This window comes from Macrobrachium rosenbergii, chromosome 42, assembly GCF_040412425.1.
Source record: "Macrobrachium rosenbergii isolate ZJJX-2024 chromosome 42, ASM4041242v1, whole genome shotgun sequence".
NCBI classification, from domain to species: Eukaryota; Metazoa; Arthropoda; class Malacostraca; order Decapoda; family Palaemonidae; genus Macrobrachium; species Macrobrachium rosenbergii.
This window is the reverse complement of record NC_089782.1, coordinates 21,111,000-21,135,853: the sequence shown is the minus strand read 5'-3', so window position 1 is coordinate 21,135,853 and position 24,854 is coordinate 21,111,000. Positions and strand designations below refer to the sequence as shown.

Sequence of the window (24,854 nt, the reverse complement as noted above, 5' to 3'; positions counted from 1 at the left end):
CATTTCTGGACGAGAGAGCTACTGTAAAAATTCGAATGTAAGAAAAATAAAGATTTAACGATCTGGACATGATTGGCAGATTATGACAGTCTTACAGTTAATCAAATCACGTCAAGAACGGAATGACGATGGGAAAAAGATTACGAAAGATAAATATTATACTGGTTTAGTTTTATAAAAAGCAAACGCAAGCATTCAACGAGCTTAATAATAATGGAAAGAACAAGAAACACAAACTAATAAACGCCTCCTGTCATGGATAAAACACCCCGGACATTGCAAGAACCTCAAAACCCCAAAAAATCATCCACAACCAAAGCCACCTCTTTTAAATGCATACCTCATACACAAGAAAGAAGGAATTCATTAATGAAACTAAGCGCCCAACGGTGTGTATGTGTGTGTGTGCGTGTGTAGTGAAAGTACTCATGTGTAAATCCAGCGTGGCAGTAGAATAAGTGAATGGAGAGGTGCCAGAGTGGTAGAAAAGAACCGTGATGTGAGTTTCCCCTGACAATAAATATTACATGTAGCTCACCATTGGCCAGTGCCATCCTAGCCACAGGCGGGGAAAGATGGACGTTAGGCGGAGATCACGCTTCTATGGGATATGAGAGAGAGAGAGAGAGAGAGAGAGAGAGAAGAGAGAGAGAGAGAGAGAGAGAGAGAGCGCATGCAAAGGAATAATAAAACGGGAAGCAATATAAAATACTGAAACTAAATCACCAAAAAAATATCAAAGTTTGAAGTTCTGCGACTCGCAAATAGTCAAAAAGATTCTATGGTTAAAAGTAGATTTATTTACAGAGAGAGAGAGAGAGAGAGAGAGAGAGAGAGAGAGAGAGAGAGAGAGAGAGAGAGAGAGGGATGGAGGGTAAGGGTTAAAACGGAATGCACAAGTTTAAACGAATGTCGCAGTGAGAAAAAATGTTCTAAAGTGAATATATATTTACAAGATAAATTCTCTTGCTGCAACTAGCTGGCCACCTAAAAAATCCAGAATTCAGAATCGCGGAAGCCTTTAATTGAAACGGAAATTCCAAGGCGAATTCAGAATTCGACATAACTTATTTAGACAGTATTTATCTTCTCAACGGAAATAATGAAACTTAAAAAAAAATCTTTTAAAAAATAATATATACTTACAAGATAAGTTCTCTTACTGCAACTAGCTGGCCACCTAAAAAACCCAGAATTCAGAATCGCGGAAGCCTTTAATTGAAACGGAAATTCCAAGGCGAATTCAGAATTCGATATAACTTATTTAGGCAGTATTTGTCTTATCAAAGGAAATAATGAAACAAAAAAAATCTTTTAAAAAATAATCTAATTTCTCGTGCCAATGTAATTAGAATAAACTTGAAACTAGAAAATTACTTTAATTTTTCACGAAAAATGCGCAAAATGAGGCATTTAATCATGTAGGAAAAAATCAACAGAGAAATGATAGATTACTTGAAAATAATTCTTATACCTGCGACAAAATTCTTATCGAATTAATAGCACAGTATAGAAAGTATTTAGTGATGATCAATGACACTGGCACTAGCGGATCCAGAAAAATTTCGTGGGGCCAGGACACCAATTTTCATAATATACATACATATATATATGTATATGTATATTTGTATATATAGGCTACTCAGTAAATATTTTCTTATAAGAATGGGTACAATTGTTCAAGTACCTTGCATTATTTTTTACGGGGGGGGGGCGCCCCACGTGCCCATGTGGCCCCTGGATCCGCTAGTGGTCACTGGTACCGAAATGGCTGAAAATTAGCAAATATTAGATTGTAAAGACATGTCTTAACTAAGTTGCCCTAATTTGTTGCATGCTACTGCTGACAACATTATATATATATATATATATATATATATATATATATATATATATATATATATATATATATATATATATATATATACTAGAAGTACATATGCTTCACTTACAAGTAGTAATGTAGACATGTGAAATTTATCACGAAATCCAGTTTAAGTAATGTAGCCATGCGCGTTATTGAATAATAAAATGAAATTTTTAAGCATATTTATTTATTGGTTCATTATGCGAATTTAATCTTTTTTATTTCAGATTCGAATTTCCTTCAAACGATGTCCATCCCTTAAACTGTAAGCGGCAAGTCCATCTATCTAGATTGGAGATAATTAGATTAGACGTTAGCATCTATCCAGCGTGTCGAATGTGCACGAGCTTCCAAGTACATAGGGAGAAAAAACGAAATGTAAAATATGATATAGAGTTCAATATAATTCTAACTAGGCAAGTATCCTAAGTATGCAAGCATATACACCCCTCACGCAGTTAATAAGAAATAACAATATGGGCAAAATAGACTGCCCGTGATTTTAGGGCATGCAATTGGGTTACTTAGCGTAACTGTTCCTCCTGAAAACGGTTTTCCCTTTTTGTAATTTCTGGCAAACTATAGATGATTGCGCGCTGGGATTTGATAAACTTGGTTACTCTAAGTTAAGGCCAGAACACGTTTCGATAGAGATGGATATTGGAAAGTTACCCAATCACGGACCAAGTTCGCCTTTTCTTAGTCCTTTCGAAAAGGGTGAAAGCCACGTCGAATGACTGCGATAGTTAACGGAAAATGACTTGATCAGCTGTACATAATGCAAATTATATATGCAACGCTATACAATTCTAGTGTAAGTATGTGGATTTTCCAATCATACATGCGATCATATACACGCTTATATTCTTATGTTTTAATTCATTTTGATTTACAAACACTGAAACAATTCGTCAGAGCATACAATTTCCTACTGAAATTCTGCAATAGTACTGGCAAATAAAAATGCAGATATTTTCTACATGATAGAGGCAACGCCGCCTAATAATTCATACTTTCAGTGACAGCAGTAACCATAACATTTTTCTGATCCGTGGTTCAGTGCTTATTTGAATTCTTTTATAAAATAAATCTAGTTTAGTTACTTTACGATTATTACAATGCCATTTTATCTGAAAGAGAGAACTATATATTAACATTTAGAAATACTGTATGCAGGATATGCGCGTAATTGTAGAACATATGGCATTGCATAATTTATAAAAGACTGAGAGCGAGTTATTTTCAACTGTAGAAAGAATACGGACTTATACAGTAGTCTTCATCTCTTTTTCCAATTTCCACCGAATTCTGTACCTTAAGATACATTCAAGAAAAGCTGCAAAATTCATTTTGGTAATACCGCAGAAAGATCGTTCTCCTAAGGTTATTTCATCACGAATTTTAATTAAATGTTGATCTTGCGTCTGTTTCTTTCTCCAAAAGTAAATGTGAGGGATTTTGATGATATCAACACGATGAAATGGCCGATTCATTCACCTTCTCTGCGGTTCTGAATTTCGATTTTCATTTCGCGGCCAATTTCTGTGTGAAAGACGAAACGGCCCTATGTGGATGATATTTTGATGGAGCTTCGCCAATTACATTAAACATCGTCAGAAATTTGTGACACATTAATGAAAGCGATCAGGCACGAAGGATGATATTGCAGACTCGGTACTCTACTACTACTACTACTACTACTACTACTACTTACTACTACTACTACTACCACTTCCGTTGCTATTTACTACCGCGTTCGCCAGGAGGTGACCCTCCTACATCGCAGGAGAAGCGTTTTCCAAGAGTGCTAGATGCAGTGCCGTTCCCAACGTCAACCAAGACAAAAGCCATCACGTCAAGGGGGAAAAACCGAATTTGCTCCTTCAAAGCAAACAGTTCTCCATGCGCCATACCTTGCTCACTCTTACTTAAAAAAAAAATTCCCCTTTTAACTTGCAAACGCGCTGAGGATACCAGCTCGGTTTGCACTGGTGGCTGCTCTTTTTCCTTCTGTAAATAAAAATATTAAAAGAAAAATCGAAGGACACACACACACACACACAGAGAGAGAGAGAGAGAGAGAGAGAGAGAGAGAGAGAGAGAGAGAGAGAGAGAGAGAGAGAGAAATTGATAATTTTCTAGCAATCTGACGCATTTACAACATGCAATTCTGCGATCGAATCTGGCAATGGTAATGACATGATTAAATACTACATATAAGTTCAATTGAACGCAAGTTCGACGCCGTACGGATCGCGATAAAGGTGTTTTATCACCATGAGGCGAAAAGGCGTTTCTGAGGCTTGGCAACGCCACCGGAAATAGGGAGATAAGGAGTGGAAAGGGGGTGGGGTGGGGGTTAAGTTTGCTTGGGTGTCTTGGGGGAGGGGTGGGTTGTTTTAGTCATGGCCATCGACCAGGCGCTTCTTGTACTTTTTTTTTTAATTCAATGCAATTCATTTTCGGCATCAGCTGGGACTTTTTCTTATCTATAATTAGGTGCGCTTATCACGTGTAGCTGCTGCACTGACGCTCTTAAGCCACTCCTGGAGCTTTTGTTTCTCATGAGAACTGAACAAAAGTAAAAGATGGTGAAATCTGAAAGCGTTAAAGTAAAAGAAAGCATATTGCCCTCTGTCACACACACACACACACACACAAGCACGTACATTTTTATAAATCCTCACAAAAATCAATTCAAAAATATGGAAATTCATCGAAGGTACCAAAACAAAAAAAATAAAAACAACCGGTTTCTCTCTCTCTCTCCCTTTCTCTTTCCTCTTTCCCTCTCTCTCTCTCTCTCTCTCTCTCTAAACTTTCTTTCTAAATGGCAATAGCAGAAGGCAAGTCATTGCGCAGAATTACTTACTAACTGTCGAAGTTGCCGGGAATCCTGAATCGAGTTATTTAGCAGTGACTTTAACTTTAAATCCGACATTTCGCTTCTTCAGAATGTGACGCTAATGGAGAACATATCTCAAACTTGAAATGTTTCCTCGGCCTAAGCAATTCTCTTTCAAATTTGATTTCCTTCTTAATTGCTGTCTGTGTCATTCGCTCTTAAATGTAATTCGCAGCTTTACTGTATATAAGCGATTTGATTCTTGCATGAAGAGGTAGAACCAATTTTGCGATTTCATCTTATATCAAAAGAATAAAAAAAGTCATCTGTTATTTTCATAAAATTTCCATAAATTACTGACTTATTAACATTCATAATCACAGATATTTCGCGGCACTTTTTATATGAACTGCGAACAATTAGATATTAGAAACAGCAGCTTTGTCTAGGTATGCAAAACGATCATTCGATTTCTTATGCTGCTAATAACTGTTTATCTATCTGTCTGTCTGTCTGTCTATCTACCTATCTATCCTTCTCCCTAAATTAGACGAAAGCGCAATGAGATTTCCATGAAAACTAGAAAGAGTTTATCGAATCAACGACGGGATTCCACAGAGCTCCAAACATTTTCAACGGTGGCCACTGAATAACAGGGTCGAACCTGCGACAGAGAAAAGACAGCGGGTAGAAGGAATGCAACTCCGTGCAATTTCCACTGACTGCCATCCAATAAAACTTCCCTAAAATTGATTAGCAGGAGGTAGCAGGTACACTCGCCCACCGAATGTATAACAATGTAAGGGAAAATGCAAAACGAGGGACAACTTAAACAAACAAACCGAGTCGAGTGCATTCCGGGAGTCTCCACTGGCGTGGAATATGAAAATATATATACTTGAAATGCATGCATAAAATGCATAATGATGGAAGAAATGAATACCCCCGGCAATAAACTGGTGAATAACCGTGAATGCATCTGTTTCAAATGGCTGCCACCGCCAAGTATGACAACAGTGTGACATACCAAAACATACTAATTAACTCCATACAAGACATATTACTCTATATCGTATGATATTTAATTGTCCCGGAAATTTCCATCTATTTATGAAAGAACGATAAGGGAAACAGTCATTAGTTACGCGTAACGAGAATTTTATTTCATTATAATAGAAAAAGTATTTTCACCATGGCCTCAATTGATGTATCACAAATTATTTCAGTAATGAACAGATGTAAATAGAAATGTGAGAAGAGAAAATATATTGGGTGAGCATTTTACATGAAAAAATTATTAATATCTCAGATTCTTAGGAAAAGAGATGTACATGTATAAACTTTCAGACAGTTTTATGAGAATCCATGAACATAGAAAGGCATTATTTCAATCAATTTGCGAATATATATATTCAAATAAATATATATCTATATATATACAGTATATATATATAAATATATGTATATACACGTCTATATATATATATATATATATATATATATATATATATATATATATATATATATATATATATATATATATATATATAAATACATACATATATATACATACATATATATATATATATATATATATATATAAATACATACATACATACATACATACATACATACATATATATATATATATATATATATATATATATATATATATATATATATATATATATATATATATATCCTACATAACTGCATTGATAAACATGGATACTTGAAATACCCAATATAACAATAGCAAACGTTCCTGAGTAATAATGACGGAAATGCTTTTTTTCTTTATGGAGGAGGAAGAACAATTCTCTCAAATAAAAAACGTTAAGGCAAAAATAGATCTACAGTAAAACAGATATAAACTGTTTTTACATACGAATGCACTCTAGTCCAACCCCTTTGTGAAGAATAGAGCGCACGCACACACACACACACAGACAAATATATATATATATATATATATATATATATATATATATATATATATATATATATATATATATATATGATAATTGTTAAATTTCAAACATGGTATCTATTTATACTTTCAAATTTTAAGCCAGAAATATCCAGTAATATCGAATACGTATTCTCTTGTGAATATCTTACACTCAAAGTATAGTGAACGGATATTAAAGGCTATTTATGGCTTAAGCTATAAATGAATATATACGTATACAGTACATACATACATAGCTGCATAGAGTGTATATATATATATATATATATATATATATATATATATATATATATATATATATATATATATATATATATATATATATATATATATGCATAATGTTATTTACGTGTATCGTGCAAATACAGGTAAGGAGTACGATGAGAAGGTAAATACTGAAAGAGTAACTGATGTCATAAACGTCCACGATAAAGAATGGTTTTTTGTCGTAAGCTACCAAATCTTTTAGTTTTTTTATAGGGGAAAATGAGGAATGCCGTAAAAAGATTGTTCTTTTGGACTTCATAATGTCAACCTTTAAATATTATTGTTGCTGTTGTTGTTCTCGTACAAATGATAAGGCAAGTTACTAAGCGGTACTTAGCGGGATGCATAGAAATTATTACCTTACAGAAAAAGACTTTTAATGCTATGAAGAACTATGATCTGTTGAATTCTGTTCATGTGTATGAGCAAAAAACGTATAAGGAAACAATTGTAAAGACTTTTTTTCCTAGTCGCAACCGTAAGTTGCATGTTTGATTTTCACTTATCACAAAATATGGAAGATAGCACATCTGGAGTTTTTAAAATTTTCAAAGCATAACTAAGATGAAAGCCTTTAAAAATGCATGGAAAAGCTACGGGAACTTAAATATTCTCTCTCCGGTCAATTTCAAAAGATGGCGAACCATGTAGAATAAGGAAAGAGGAGAAATAGAAAATAGTTTGACGAGTTAACTGAAGTTCCTTGATGGACACCGAGAAAGGCTTGTCTAGGGAAACGGTTCGAACATTATAAACAGAACCACTTGTGTTGAAGCAATTTCGCCTCATATATTTCCTCTCTTTTAGAATGACGAGGATGAGAAGAAGGACAAGACGAGAATGAGGCGGAGGAGTACAAGGAGGAGGAGGAGGAGGAGGAGGAGGAGGAGGAGGAGGAGAAGGATGAGGAGGAGAAGGAGGAGGAAGACGGAGGAGAAGACGGTTGAAAAGAGCGAACATGGGAGGGAAGAAAGTGTTTTGCTTCCATCGGCAAGAAACTCACAAACCTTAATATTCTCGATAGCAAGTCCGATAACCGATACTTTATTCCAAGTTTCGTATGACGCTTCAATGATTGATGTTCGAGACAGCTTCGCTTCTTCACAGCGTCCGGGTGGTCGTCGCAGGGGTGGGGGCGTATAGAAGGAGGGGAGGGGAGTGGTGGTGGATGTTGTGGTGGTAAGGATGCCAGAAGTTGCCTGGAAGCCAAAGTCAAAATTGACACGTGTATTTTCACCTCCAAGTAAAAACTTGGCGGTCTATAGGCTTCGTTTCTTCGTCATCTCTAAAATAACTACAACATTAATAAACTAAACTGAAAGAAACATCTTTATTTCAAAATCAACTTGTAATGAAACAACATCAGCTAATTCCATAACAAAAAACATGATTCAGTGATCGTGAAAATAACAACACCCTGGAGTGGGGGAAGGAGGTGCACCAAAACTGATCAACATAGTCGACGGCCGTTCAAACGAATTCGCTCAATTTGGAAGAAATGGAAGCAGACAATATTTTGCAAATATCAAAAACAATTAAAGAATAGAGAAAGAACAAGGTCTTAAAACCAAAGGAAATGATCACGAAGCATACGATTTGTTACTATAATGAAGAAAAGTTAGTTGCTTCGTTCACAATTACAATTATTGAAATAAGTCCCATGGCAACATAACCGTCAAATTTTGTCATTACCAGTACGGCAGAGAGAGAGAGAGAGAGAGAGAGAGAGAGAGAGAGAGAGTTATTCCCTTCATCCAAACTTTAAATACTGAGTTAGACAAATAACGTTTTATGTCACGCACACCAATAACAATGGGCCCGTGTCTAAAGCTGCTGGGGTCATGCATCATACGAAGACAGACACCACGCGGATGACATTGAACAGAAGTTGTTGTAGTCTTATTTCGAATTCATTCTTTGGCATCTACGCGATCATCCCGGCAATGGCGCTACAAAATGGGTTTAGATAGCTGGGAAACGAGTTGAAAATGGAGTATGCTTATGTAAATGATCCGATGTAAAAAAAAAAAAAAAAAAAAAACTAGCTTACACACACTAACGAATACATAACTTGGTTCAGTTGTGTGTAAATATATAGGCAAATATTTACTAACAATTGACCGTATAAAACGAAATTAAGAAGCATTACATCTGATAATTAATTATGTAGCCTTTTTAACTCTCCTCGAAGCTTGAATTACAAATTTCGTAGGCAAAGGAAAATGTCAAATAATAACCTCACACATAGCGTTAAACCTTTTTGAAAACATCCTCGTGCTGATCCGTAGCGACAACATCCAGGCTCCTCTAAGGTTGGGAGAGCGACGCGCGGAGAGATTTTGGGAGAATGAAGGATGGAGGGAGGGAAGGAAGGAAGGAAGGAAGGAAGGCCAGGAGGACGCCCGGGCCACTTTATTGAGATTCTCGTAAGTTGTCTTATGAGATAAGCTGCGTCCTGCGATACCTTTTGTCCACAAAACAGACTTAATATTGACGTCGATATAAGGCATTACGGAGAGGCATCTTCCTCGGATTGATGTCCTATAATATAACTTTCCCAGAGAATGTAGGAATTGATTCATCTACCCTAAGGGAAGCGACTCATATTCCTTAATCGCTTCCTTTAGGATAAATTAATATAAGCAAGGGAAAATGGGAAAGGAATATCGCCATTTCGCTGTAGATTGTATCACAAGCTGACATCAGAGGAGAAGCGAAAAAATTATTAATGGGACATATTAAAGGAGACTATCACCTAACATAGGAAGGCGGAAAATTTTCTGTGACATGTGATACGCAGGTAAAACTACATAGCATCTTATCATATGTAGACATGTGTAATCTTAATATATATATATATATATATATATATATATATATATATATATATATATATATATATATATATATATATATATATATGTGTGTGTGTGTGTGTGTGTGTGTGTGTGTGTGTGTGTGCGTGTGCGCGCCCGTGAACGTAGTATGACTTTCAAAACCCAGCCACGTGTATTTACGCAGACGGTGACTATTTGGAAATTGCTGATCTCGACTTGTTTTTGTTTACAAGACATTCAGATATTAATATTAACATTTGCAAGATCAAGTTAATTAACTACAGGCTACTAGCTACAAAATGTTCTTCTGTTACAACAAATCATTACATTCACTTCATTCTGTTAGATCTATCCAGGTTTCTGCCAGGCGTCAATTGTTGTTAATAATAATAATAATAATAATAATAATAATAATAAATAATAATAATAATAATAACTAGCAATATTATTATTACAAATATGATGGTCGTGATTACAATAACGCAGAAACATTCAGGAAAAAGCGATAACAAAACAGTAATGATTTAAATCAACCATTATGACAACGTAACTAGTTGTATGAACGATAATACTGAGCGTCGTTTCACTAATATAATAATTACATTCGTCACTGATTTTTTATCTTCAATATAAAAGCAGTGGTTTGGCAGTAGGTTACTTACTGTTCAGAAATTTGATTTTGAATGATTTATGAGATTTTGGTCTGACAACCAGGCACTGAGATTCGTGACCATGAAGAGTTCCGTTTAGAGGTAAAACCGTAATAATTTAGATGAATAATAGCCAATAATCAGGTAAAATATAAAAACAGCTAAATATAAAAAATGCTACTGATGTAGTTGTTTGCGGTTTTCTCGCTTACTTGTCAAACAACATTTTCCCAGGATAAAATTTGAAATTATTACCCGTCTTTTGTGTCACTGTCGCTTCCTCGACAGCTACATGGAAGTAACAAGAAAAGAAAATTAAAAGCTTGGCTTATTCTTCGTTAACTTCATTTACAAACGATGACAGTCATTCCCTTTTCCGATTATGCGCTGGACGACCGACAGCCCACACCACGTTACTTCTGTCAAAGCCCTTACCCTTGTCACAATTTTCCCACTTGGCTGTCATAGGTCACCGATAGGGCCATTGCCCAGTAGGCCTTGTAAACAATCTTTGTGGTTGTAAGACGAAAGGACGGGAAAGGTACCTCGGAACTTATGCATGAGGAACGCGACAAGTGAGGTATCCTTATTAATTGTAGGGGATGGTAGCACATCACACGCTTCCCACTCCTTCATCTTTCCTACTGTGATAAATACTCAGATAAAGGAGCAGAGATGAATTGTAAGGAAGACAATAACGTTTCCGAGAAAGGAGAAAATTTCGGAAAAATGGAGCTGAAATATGAAAGAAAAGGAATTCGTGGTTTGGATGAAATGTAAACTTGAAAATCAAATCAGGTTTGTTTTGCTTCACTTATCGGGATATGAAAAAATTAGATATTAAAAAAGAAATTAGAAAATACTGTAAAAATTAGAACTTTTACAGTATTTAAGAGGTTAGGTTTGGCTCGACTTTTCCTTCAACCAAGGTAGATCAGCAATTCCATTATTAACACAGGATTCATTCTAGTTCTCAGTCACCGTTCCGCAATATCAAAGAAAAAAATTATGTTTACAAATAAACTCCTCATATAAATACCTAAACCGATAGGTATGCAGTTTCTATATATATATATATATATATATATATATATATATATATATATATATATATATATATATATATATATATATATATATAGACACAATATAAACACACACATATATATATATATATATATATATATATATATATATATATATATATATATATATATATATATATATATAATACTGTTTCCTTGCCAGAAAACAAACTTGAAAAATCATTTAGAAGCTTTTGCCATTTCATCCTATAAAAAAGGACAACCATCTAAATCCTTATCAATTCATTAGTGTTTATGCCCACTGTATGCATTATTAATAATAATAAATTTCCGATCCCAACCTTCAAGTACATGACATGGAGACTGAAGTGCCGGTTAAGTGGTAAGCAGAAAGGTAAGCGGCACATGTAAGTGGGTACTAGAAGGACAGCCTACTTAAGTAAAGTGAGGTCTTTATAACAGATGCTCGTTGCAAATTGCAGGGGGTGGGATTCATTGACTGATTTGTTGCCATATACTGGTGTCACCTAAAGAGCTATAGAAAACGTAGGCGATGAACCGTTATAATATAATAAATATGACCAAAACGATCGCAAGGTTACAATCATATGTAAAGGCTAGAGGATCGTGACACTGTAAGTTTAATTGCTATGGTGGAGCCATATCTAATCACTGTTACTACTACTACTTTTACAACAATTACCATTATTGTTTTGTTTCTGTTGAATTAGTTTCAACATTATTAAAAGTAACTTTTTTTATCATAACAATAGTAACATGACTTATCAATGCCGATAGCGCGAAACATTTTCGAGGACTTTTGCAAAGAATAAATTTCTGTCAGTGCCCCATATCTTTATTCATTCATTTCCTCATAATATTAACACATGGCGTTTTTCAGGACGGGAATGTGACCTCCCACCTCATTTGGAGACTCTTCAATACTGTATATGGTGAAACTTCCAATCGTTGAAGCTACTCCCCTAAGGATGCAAATATGGGAAAATGGCAACGCAGAAATAGGTAAGGTAATGTAGTCATTTATTTAATGGGACAATTTTATCTTGTTCAGTATTATTTCCGTTAGAAACTGAGTTCTCATTTTCAAATTTTACAGGACAGGATTTTAATGAAAGTATAAGAAAATTCCTTCTCATATATTTTGAGAGTGACGCTATGTACTAACACACACAATCACATGCACACACAAACAAACATTTATATATATATATATATATATACATATATATATATATATATATATATATATATATATATATATAATATATATATATATATATATATATATATATATTATATATATATTTGAATGTGTGTGTGTGTGTAGAAGAGAGAGAGAGAGAGAGAGAGAGAGAGAGACAGAGAGACAGAGAGAGAGAGAAATCTAAACTCTTACTATACAAAAGGGATCCGTAGAGTAAGAACAGCTTTCCCTCATCCGGCGAAGCTTAATATACAATAAAAGCCAAATGGACGAGTGAAAATGTACCGAATTACTATGGAAGTCCCTTCAAAGATTTTCCGTCGTATGCTCCCTCTCTCTTCCACTCAATATTTCAAACATTTTCTAAAATTCCTTAAAACCCGGAGTGTCTCGGCCGGCCGGATCTTAATGGAGACACCGCGACCGGGGGAATTGTAGTAGCATCATTCGTAAGCGTAAGGATAGTAGTAAATGGTGTAGTAAGAGTAGTAGCAGTTTTTGTACCTTTAAAGATGTCAGGGGCAAAATTATTATTAGCGCAATAACAGTACCGCTTATAACTGTAAAGATGATAGTAATGATAGTAACCACCGTCGTAGTAGCTTAGCATAAAAAGTAGCATTTGCGCTGGTAGAGATAAAAGGCGTAGTAGCAATATCAGTAGGATTTATGACCTTAGAGAGAGCAGTAGTAGTAGTCGTAGTAGTAGTAACAGTAGACCAAGCTACACTAATAGAATTAGAATCGGGCGTGCTGTGAGTAGGTACTTTTCATCATTCACCCTCAGAGAAATCCATCTTTACCTGTCTCATTCATAGGGAAGACCTAAAGAAAAAAAAAATCCACGTATATCCCAAGCGAGTAGGGCCGTGTCGTCCTTAATCGCTGGACAAACAGCTGATTTAACAGGGTTGAAATCTTACGCAGGCCAAAACACGGACGCTAGTTTACAGTGGTGTAGCTGAATCGCATTATTATTTATAGTTCCTGACTTGGCAACCACTAGGATGTTTGCTGTGTAGTATTTCAATAGTATTTCGATAATGCGGACCACTTGACACTTTCTCCCACCTGCCTCCATCTATTCCCCCACCACCTCCCCCACCCTCTCTCTCTCTCTCTCTCTCTCTCTCTCTCCTCTCGCACACACACAGACCCAAAAACGCTGACATTAATTTTAGTTATCAACAGACGCTGTACCGATAAACTCTGTGTCGCATTTAGATTTATCAATCAATGTGGATAAAAGTCCGACCATGAGAGTCAATGCTTGGCCCCAGTCATTCATACTCATACATGAAAATGTAAGTCTTCTTGAAAGTAACTCCAAAAATAAAGGAACATCCTGGAAAAAAAGAACATCATCAGTAAAAACTGAACCTCTACAAATATTCCTTCGCAGAGGTATTCATAGGGGAATTTTTTTTACAGTAACTTACCAAGAAAATGTTGCAGTAAAAAAGTATGCTGCCTGACATTTTTTTCAAGTAATTATTCCGTAATAGTTTAAAAGCTATCATTCTACAAAGAGTAGCTTTTTTTGTCTAAGCACTGTAACTCAGTTATTAGAAGCTCAAAACCGTTAAGGCTTATGATTTGATTTAAAGAATCGAACACTGATCAGCATGAAAACGAATATTACTCCCGTCGATTCTCAAGCAAATGGTATTAGGTTTATATAAGAAAGATTCTCACCGCAATTCTGAAATGAGCAAAAATTCTTAAAAGTGTAGTTTCTTTACTACTGCTGTATTCCGGACAAAAATAACAGCAAAGTCAGCAACTGTCACAGCGGCACATCTTTAAAGGAACCATTCGGGCAAAATAAATAAATAAATAAATAAATAAATAAATAAATAAATACAAGGAAGAAAGGAACTGGCACAAAAATTTATGCATGGAGTTTAGAGTTCACCTGATTTGATGTTCTTTCAACGATGCGGAGAAAAAACTGATGAGTAACGGACTGCCCTTATCTAGCCCAGACCTGATGGAACAAAGAAAAAGAAGAGAGAGAACGTAAGATTGGGACTTAACCGTGAATGAAGCGATGGATGGGAGATGAAGAGTAAGAGGCATCGGAAGTTGGGAGAGAATGTAGTCTAGATTAAAAGAATATTAGGTTTGGATTCAGACTTATTTGTCTAGAGCTGTTCTAAGCCTTTCATTCTCTGGGCTATTCCACAGTAAAGCGCTTTCGAGAAATGATAGTTACAGTATTTCAAGATATCAAAAGCCGCATGGAAAATGTATTTTCTTACAATGAAAGTATCGAAGACCTACTGTACAATAAATAGATAGATGTCAATTAGACATAACATTGAAGCTACCATCAAGCATTTCTTCCCATAAAGCATAAAAACTATGAGGAAAGGGCTACAAAAATAAAGTTGTTCGTATGCTGACGCCTGTATCAAGAAACACTACAAAGTTTTCGCAAGTTCTCGGCAGAGAAGAGCTGCTGACCCTCTGTCGTTATCTGTGACACTTAAAAAGTTTTACCGTTTCACTGTAGTTGAAATACAAACGGCAGTTTTCGAGTAGTGACGCAAAAGCAATCAGCAGAAGTATAACAGATTACCGTGGAATCTGAAACATGGCAAGCCACCAAAATTCTTTATAGCAGACGGTCACGCTGCGAATCGAACTTGAACTCCTATAACGTGGGCACCAGGCACTCAACAAACCAACAGATTCTGTGGTGGTTATACAGGAACGTATTCTCTTGCTCTTCATCTTCGAAAGAAAACGTGAGGGATATAAGAAATCATACCTGGCTAGACAACTGTAAGAAAGGCAAACTTAATTTATATCCTTGCGATGGATCCTTCACTCAGGCTGAAGTCTAGCCTGACAGAGATTACCGGATACTTGAAATTATGAGAAGACTAAAAATTCTTGATCTTATACTGGCATACAGAGATCGGGAATATATTTTGCACTGTTTTATGACAAGAAAATAAACTTTCACTTACACTTAGCGCAACAATTGCTTAAGGCCGAAGGAATCAAGAACTGAATAGCACAGCCTTCACAAATGGGACCCTTCTAAATAGATTATTTATACGGAAGTAACAGTAGGGGTCATTCCGGATCTGTGAGTAAATATTAAACAATAACGAGAGTAACAACAGTGGGAAAGAATTTCAACTGTGAATTCAAATGCTCAAGAACGAATACAATGCTTTGCAGAAGTCTCTCTCTCTCTCTCTCTCTCTCTCTCTCTCTCTCTGTGCAGGCCTCTGGTAGCTATCGACATATTGGAAAACTGAGAGAATGGATGCCATCCGTTATTTATCTTTAGTTTTATATTTGTTTTATGTTCGGATGTTTCTCAAAAGGCACAGATATTCGACTGGCAAAATTTCATCTGTCCGATTGTATATTTTCTGAAGTGTTATCTTATAAATAAAAGGTATTTTATAATTTCAATTATAATTCTTCAGACTTGGCTATCAATGTTACTCTTCTTCTTAGATATAGATTTTCAATAATTGCCTTGCTGCAGATACGTCCGAATGACTGCTCTTTCTTACATTTTTCCTATCAATTTTCAGATATGCTTACCGAAATGCAGTTTTATAGACGCAAAAAATTAAAATTACCAACTAGAAATAGTCTTCGCCTTTATATAAGCAAACATTTTGTAACACAACGCACAAAAAAAGAAAAAATAAGACACTTATTGGAAAAGCCCGAAATGTTTGCAGTTCCTTCCAGGCAGCCTTTGATAAGTCGACTTTCAGAAAGCAGTATTTCGTGCGTGTCCTGCGGCAAGAACCCGCAGCAGTTCTTAGACATTTAGAACGAAACTGACCAAGACGAGGCAGGACCGTACAGCTGATCGTGGGTTGGTCGTACACCGCTCTAGCTTCGTTTTTCATTAACCGCTCCCTAAGCCTGGAGAGTGGAATAATTCTTGAATATCCTTTTAATATTACTGTTATGGAATGGAATATAGAACGTGGAATATGCAGCAGTATTTCGTTATCAATTCTTGTCACGAATATGTAAATCAAGTATCTAATGAATTTACATCCACAGTTTGAAATCAAAAGCATTTTTATTTGTTTTCTTTTTGTTTTAGTCTGTTTAGCAACGGTTTCGAAAATTAACTACATTTGCTTACTGTGAAGTAATGCAATTTCATCGGAATAGTTACGTATCTAGACGAATATGAACAGTAACTTACTAAATAACAAAATATAAATAAGCATTATTGCACGTAAAGGATTCTTTCGGAAAGAGGAATGTTCCATCCCGGTGCCGCTTATGATTATTAAGATTTTTTTTTCTGCTTTTTCATACCTGCGAGAATTCGCTGTACATAGCAAAAGGGATTAAAAATATCGAACAAAAACATACTTTAGAAAACAGAACAGTTTTTCAGATGTTTTAGTCCAAAAAGGGGTTCATATCTCATATTATACACAAATGCTCGAAATTCTTGTGATATATTGGGTGGCTTTCTTCCCGAGTGTTGTAACAAAGAAAAATCTTCATACATATAATTTTTTAATGGGTTATAATTGCACGAATAAATTATAGAACTGATTCACAATATAACTACAAGCAGTAAAGGATAAAAATTAGTGTTTGTTCAGAATTCCTCTTATTCGGGTTTTTTTCTTATCGCTTTCTAGACATTACGCAAAAACAGATGATCTCAGTGGAAAAAGTAATGTCCCTTGCATTGCCAAAGAAGCGAAACAAACCAATATCACAATTGTTACAACACCGAAAAAATAAATGTCACAGAAAATCCATTCAATAATCATTCCAACTCGACAGAGCATCCCTCGGAGAACGAAATCATTGTGAATGAATCCCCTTTCCCAGTCATCAGCGAAAGAAAAAAAGGAAGAGAAAAAGTCAATCATAAAAAGCACATCTCTCTCTCTCTCTCTTTCTCGCATTCACTCTCTCTCTCTCTCTCACACACTCTCTATGAACGAAAAACAAAAAGCAACACTGATCATTTAAGAGGGAAGTTCAACAAGTCCATTCAGCAATAAAGATATTTCCATGGAGGAAATGTTTTTATGCAACAGGGGACGACGCGTCGGGGAAAAAAGACCAGGAAAAAAAGGAAGAAAAAAAAGAGAAAAAAAGACCAGTGTTTACGCTGGGGAATCCTGTAGTATATTAAAGGCGATGGCTACTACGATTGGCCCGACAGCGTGACGCTAGAAACTGCTGTAGTATCGGTGGACAAAATATTGACTGGCTACCCAACTCCCCTCCCGTTATGCCAAAGATAAAGGGGGAGGGGTGATACGTAGTGCAGGAAAGGGGGGGGAGAGGAAAAGGGGGACATATGTGTGTGTGCGTGTGTTTGTGCCACGTTGCACTTGATTCAACTGTAGTAGGCTTGGGGGTGGTAACAGGTAAAGTCAAGGTTTGCAGATGTATTTTTGGCGTATTTTTGTTGTATTATTCCCCCAGAGTTAATCCCTGCGAATTAACTTGGTTCCTCTGATTCAACAACGATATCGTCGGATTACTCGACTCTTTTGACTGCCAAAGCAAAGGAAGGGATGCCTATAGATGACGATTTATTGATAAGTTCGAGAATGTGGGCGTGAACTGGATTTTGATCCTGTCATGCCAGATAGAAAGAGGAAGTATAATTGGCTTGCGACGTTGTATTGGTTATGTAAAGTTTATTTTATATATCAAGTTTTTGTCATTATATTTTTTCCTTGTAAATATACACAAATTGCCTTATCAACGAAATCTTGTTACTAATTTTCCTTCCAGTTTGTGATACAAAAATCGTAAGGAAAATCAGAACTAAGAATGTTATCCAACCACCATTCAGATTCCAGCAAACACTTTCTCGTATTCGTATGACAGAGTTAATGCATATTTGGAATATGTAGTAAGAGAGATTCTTTCGATTATTTACTCACAAATTTACGTGCGTTTGTTTATTTTTAAACATATATGAATTTATTTATGCATGCATACAGATGTACGATACTAAGCCTGCACCCACTCGTCGGTTATCCATTTTTCTTTCACAATTTCTGTAATGTACGCGGGAGGCAAAACGCAGTAAAGATGAATCAGATTATTTTAAACCACACACACACACACATATATATATATATATATATATATATATATATATATATATATATATATATATATATATATATATATATATATATATATATATAATATATATATATATTTTTTTCCATATTACTTCAGAATATTATTTTCAAAATGTCTGGTGTTTTTGCAGACGCAGGCTTCCAGTACATGTCCTAGAATTTCATAAAACATTGCAAACTGCGGGCAAAATTCTTTGTACCGAACATTTGTCTCAAATATTTTTGGGCGAAGCGAGGCTGTACTCGCCACAACACGTCCCTTAAGTCTTCTATTCTGTGATACGAGTAAGTCCAAATTACATTTTATTTGTCATAATGTCAAACTTTAACTTTACATGGGTATTATATTATATTGTTATTACCCCATTACTGTTTCACTGATTTTTTTTTTTTATACAAAAATTCACATCCTATTCATACTCGTCATTTAAATATCCATTCTCTTTTAGCTGTCGCCATTTCATGGTACATTCATACTCAAGTTCCACATCTACGATACTGTTTTTCATAAAATCTAGCCTAATCATACCACTTATATTTTGCTGCCATAGTCATATTTATACCTTCATATCTATTTCATACGCCAAAAAATCATGTCATAATCAAAGCCAAAAAGTTCACGGCAGAACATACTATCATCCATAGACGACCACACGGGCAAATCCCGTGTCGGTTTGAGGGCAACTCTGGAACGCTGTCATAGCTCACGGATGATACGGGCAGCTCCGAAAATTAAAGAACTGCGCGCGTCATAATTACTAGGTATTACACGGACATGTACGAGGGCTATTTTCCCGCGAGTTTAACATTCATTGCAAAGGGGGCAATTTTCAGACCCGCCTTGTGTGTTATCAGGTAAGATTTCCAGTCTTTCGAAGGGACTCGTCAAATGAGATTACTGCTTACTCTCTCATTGGTGGATCACAGAGAGAGAGAGAGAGAGAGAGAGAGAGAGAGAGAGAGAGAGAGAGAGAGAGAGAGAGAGAGAGACAATGTTTGTTTCTACAATGCCGTTAATCTCCTGAGTATTTTTTTGTGCTATATGAATTTTTAAGCTGGGATGGGAGAATATTTTCCCCATAAGTTATAAGTCAAATCTAGAAATTTTATTTCTTAGTATATACACACACAGACTGACGCACACACACACATATATATATATATATATATATATGCATTGTAAAAATTGAACTTTCCAACATACTGATGTCTAATTACAAATTATTTTTTAACTAGTAAATATACGAGAAAATTTATGGGAAATTTGATTATGACAAAATAGGTATAAAAAACATTTTAAATGTCGGTTTCTTCAAAAATAAACGATAGTTTATCCTCTAAAATAAAAGAGAATTTCAAAATGTTGAAAATGGCAAATTTATATCAATCTACGCTATGAAGGGTTCACTCAAAAAGAGACACGCAGGCTGTAACTGCTGCTACGGCAAATGAAGATGCACGAGCCTAGCCAGTTGCAATCGACAACGCATGCAACAGAATGAATGCAGATCAAGCACAAGCGCATGCTTTTCAGAGATGGTATGGGGGTAGGGAGGGGGGATTGGGGAGGGGGAAGCCGGGGAGGAATGGGTGAAGCGAAGCATGTGTGTAGGGAGGAGCAGAGAGGTTTTGCTAGATGGCAGGAAGTGCTTGGTCGTGGGGTGGGGTACGGAGTCGGGGTCATTCACAGTTTGATTTCATGAGAGAGAGAGAGAGAGAGAGAGAGAGAGAGAGAGAGAGAGAGAGAGAGAGAGAGAGAATCTACAGTACGTATGGACCTAAAATTCAAGAATTCTACGCAATCTAATTTATATATAATATAAAAGCTGAGACTGAAATTTATTCTAATCATATCATATAAAAGAGGAAAATGAGGAATATTCTCAAGGAATGACGTAATTTTACTGAAGACAAAAATCCCCATGCCTAATCAACCAGCGGCATCTAACCCTACTACAACCTTAATTATTCTACCCATCTTAATCATAGTAAACCGACACTATTGTAACAAACTGTACTACGACCTGGGTCGGGAAATCCCAGAGCATATGAAGAAATTAGACTTTGAATTGGTAATCATCATCTTACACACTTACAGTACAATTCACAGGTAGGCGATCTTTCCTCTGTTTCATAGTAAAATTAATGAACACCGGATTCTGATATGTGACCTGCATATCAAATCCTGGTCACTCTGCTGAGAGACGTTCTTCTAGGAGCACTTCCTCTGCAATCTTTCTTCAAGTCTCTTTCTTCAGAATTTCACCGCCAAGCTTTCGCTCTGATTTTTCATTCAGGCAAGAACATTTCAAGTTTTAATACTTTAGTTCGTAAGAGATATTCTTCTGATTTTCTATTTCCCCACCTACCTGTACCTTTTACCTGCCGTTTTTTACTCGAACGACACCGATCCTTGTCTTTTATTGTAACCTGCGTTTATATTCTTTTAAAAGTTGTCATTTTATTTACATAAGCCCTACTCGGCTTTTGTGTGAATGTTACTCTTAATTTTTATATCTTATCTTTTTCTTCTTGTGCCACGCCTTTGCATATTCTACACAGAATTTTACCTCAGCATTTTTTTACTTCAAGATATTTCAGTCTCTCATATTTTCCCCCAACCTATATCCATCTAACCATCCTCTCCTCCTCCACCTCCTCTTCCTCCTTCCCCTCACCCCCGCTACACCTCCTCACCATGTCACACTATAAATTGACAATGGATAACAGCTTAAGGACTTATCGAATTCACAGAAACACGACCCGGAAACCAAATTATGCAATACATGTGCAGCAGTAGGTTCTACTTCTGACATAGTCATGCTGTCATAATTCCTTCGCCGGTTTTCACACAAAACATTTTCTTTATTGCTTGCTATTCTATAATTTTTTCATTTCGCTGATTATATCTACAAGAAATGTCTCATCAGTAAAATTATTAAGGGGGTTATGACTGAAACTTATTTTATATATTTTTTTTGTCGTTAGCTTCATCACTCTGATGGGGGTTATTACATATAATTAACCTTTAGTATCATTATCGCTTGGTGAGTTACGGAGTTAACCTTCAGGCAGAATATTCCTTTGCGGATTATATTCAGTTGTCATTATTCTTTTTACGGTTAACAAGTGAACTCACATTCTGTTATCACTGTCTTTCATGTCAACGGTAAAATTTATTTTTCTTTAATTCCTTTCCAGCATTATGACTAAAATCCTCCTTCTTATATCATTTTGTATGGCATCCTTAGTTGAATAAGTTCCTTATAACTATCGTATTATTTACTCTATTGGGTGCAAGTGTTTAATCTACTTACCAAAACAGAATCATGAGAATATTTTTCTTCTGTCAGAAAAATTTTTATATACAAAATATGGGCTAAGACACCTTCAGGTCTTTGGTGTTTGTAATAATAATAATAATAATAACAATAATAATAATAATAATAATAATAATAATAATAATAATAATAATAATAATAATAATGCCACAAGTAGTAGCCTACTAGTAACAGTAACAAAACGATTAATAAAAAAAAACCTTCTTAATTCTTCTTGACACATTACTTTCGTTTACAAAGTAAGAAAATTAGCAGACACATATAGAAAGCTACAATAGAGATAAGCGTAAAAATTTTCCTATTGCATTGCCCAATGTCCGCTATAAAAAGCACGATCAAGCCAATTATATCTTACAATTAAACACTTATTAACCTATGTTCAGTAAAAGATTAAATCTTTTACTGTGTTCTTTACTACTCCGTTACACTCATGAGAAAATATAACAAATAACAAATGTATATTTTCAACTTCAAATTTGTTGAAAACAAATTCTCAATAATACATCTCTTTACCGAGTTAGGCAGCGATTCGATATAGGATCTTACAATATTTTACAGATAATAAATAATCCATTACCTATAAAAATCTCTATCACCTTTTACATTTGTAGTGACAGTAAAAGGTCTGGCATTAGCAACTGTATTTCCCGTAGGAAATAAAATCGGGTACCTTGAAGAGTGAATGAGGTAATCTCCTATAGTTTCTGAGATATTATCTTCACAAAAATTGTCTTCATAAATACAAATGACCATTTTTTTTATGTAAGGCTTCGGCCCTACTTAGGAATGTTCATTCCGTAACGGTTCGACTGTTCCGAAAAATTATAGAATAAAAAAAATATATATTTTTAAATATTAACATGAATACGAAACGCGGGATGCATCTGGGTTTTTTAGTAGGCTTGAATAATTCAGCAAGTGTTAAAAGAATAAAAAAGGATAAACATTGTTTGAGCTGTTTCAATGTGGACATTCCGACATCAAGAATAATTAGTACTAACAGGATAATGTTGTTTATCTTAAATAATATTGATCTGGCCATTGCTAAATAATAATAATAATAATAATAATAATAATAATAATAATAATAATAATAATAATAATAATAATTATTATTATTATTATTATTATTATTATTATTATTATTATTATTATGCAAACCTAATAATCAATAAAAAAAATCTGTCCTCAGCATCGTGGAAAGGCAAACTTAATTTTGTAAATCTGGGATTAAGAATATAATTTACACATATATATTACATATATATATTATATATATATATATATATTATATATTATATATATATATATATATATATATATATATATATATATATATATATATATATATATATATATATATATATATATATATATATACACACAATTATATTCCATTTGATAAACCGACTATTTATTGTCTATTCATCTACTTGTTTATTAACCTTTTGAATAAATCCCTGTTACCATGAAAAGAACTTGTATTTTACTTATTAATCTACGTTTTAGTCGTTACTATAACTTAAACAGAGACCTTGTAACTAAACGTTCAAATTATATTATTAAAAAATACGTTGTAATGAGCCGTTATGCCTTGATTTAAAGAAAGGTCAATATTTTCTTACAAATGAACTTTATTTAATGAAATAAATAAGAATTAAAATATATGACAAAACAAACTTCCAAGAAAGGTTTAAAACTATCATTTTTGTGCAGAGAAAGAAACGACTATCGGAACCAGCACCGGCGGGGAAAGGCGGTATGGCTAAGATGTTTGGGTAGGCAGGGCGTAGGATTTCCCTGACTCCATCTCTGTCTCTCTCGGCCAGTCACCGCTATGGCGGGCGGCCGCTATAAATTTTTCCGCCGAAAAGTCGCACGTTAATCTCTACACCATTCGCTACAAAACCATAAATGAAATTAAAATATTTATAGCTGTTCTGAGCGGAATTCAAAAATAAAACTGGTACTTACTTTTCACGTAATAGATATTTTCATAAATTTCTGAGTTTCGTGGGGAGTAAGCATGGAAAAAGTGATCACAAATGATCATCTTTATATATATATATATATATATATATATATATATATATATATATATATATATATATATATATATATATATATATTATACATATATATATATATATATATATATATATATATATATATATATATATATACATATTTATGTATATATATATATATATATATATATATATATATATATATATATGTATATATATATATATATATATATATATATATATATATATATATATATAAATATCCAGGAGTGTGAAATAATTTATAGGCTCTGAAATACATTAATGTTCTTCTCTCTGAATACGATACTAATTGACTGAGTATTACTTCAAGGAAGTGAATAATAAAATACAACATATTTCTCCTTTCCTTTCAACATTTAAAATTATACCGATATCTCTGTCCCTGTCTCTGGAAAGTAAAAAGCTAAATCAGAATTCGTTATTACTATCACAGTCTATAAACATAAAAATGTAAATAGTTAAGGTAGAAAATTCGAAATAAATGAGAGAAAAACTAAACTAAATAACAAACACCTCAGGAAGGACATGAAAAGAATGACATACCAATACAGGAACCAACTCCGGAGATATTCAATAATAGAAAAAAAAGAGTGATGAGAGGAGAGAACACTCATAT

General features: G+C 34.6%; 1 long non-coding RNA gene across 6 annotated transcripts in view; it reads left to right on the top strand.

The window, feature by feature from the left end:
- The window catches only part of LOC136827629 (uncharacterized), a 218,435-nt gene that overhangs the window by 73,606 nt on the left and 119,975 nt on the right, over positions 1-24,854 (top strand). For all 6 annotated transcript variants that reach the window (XR_010849823.1, XR_010849821.1, XR_010849822.1 and 3 more), the window contains exon 2: positions 12,386-12,507. This is a non-coding gene — a long non-coding RNA (uncharacterized lncRNA). The remainder of the gene's footprint in view (positions 1-12,385; positions 12,508-24,854) is intronic.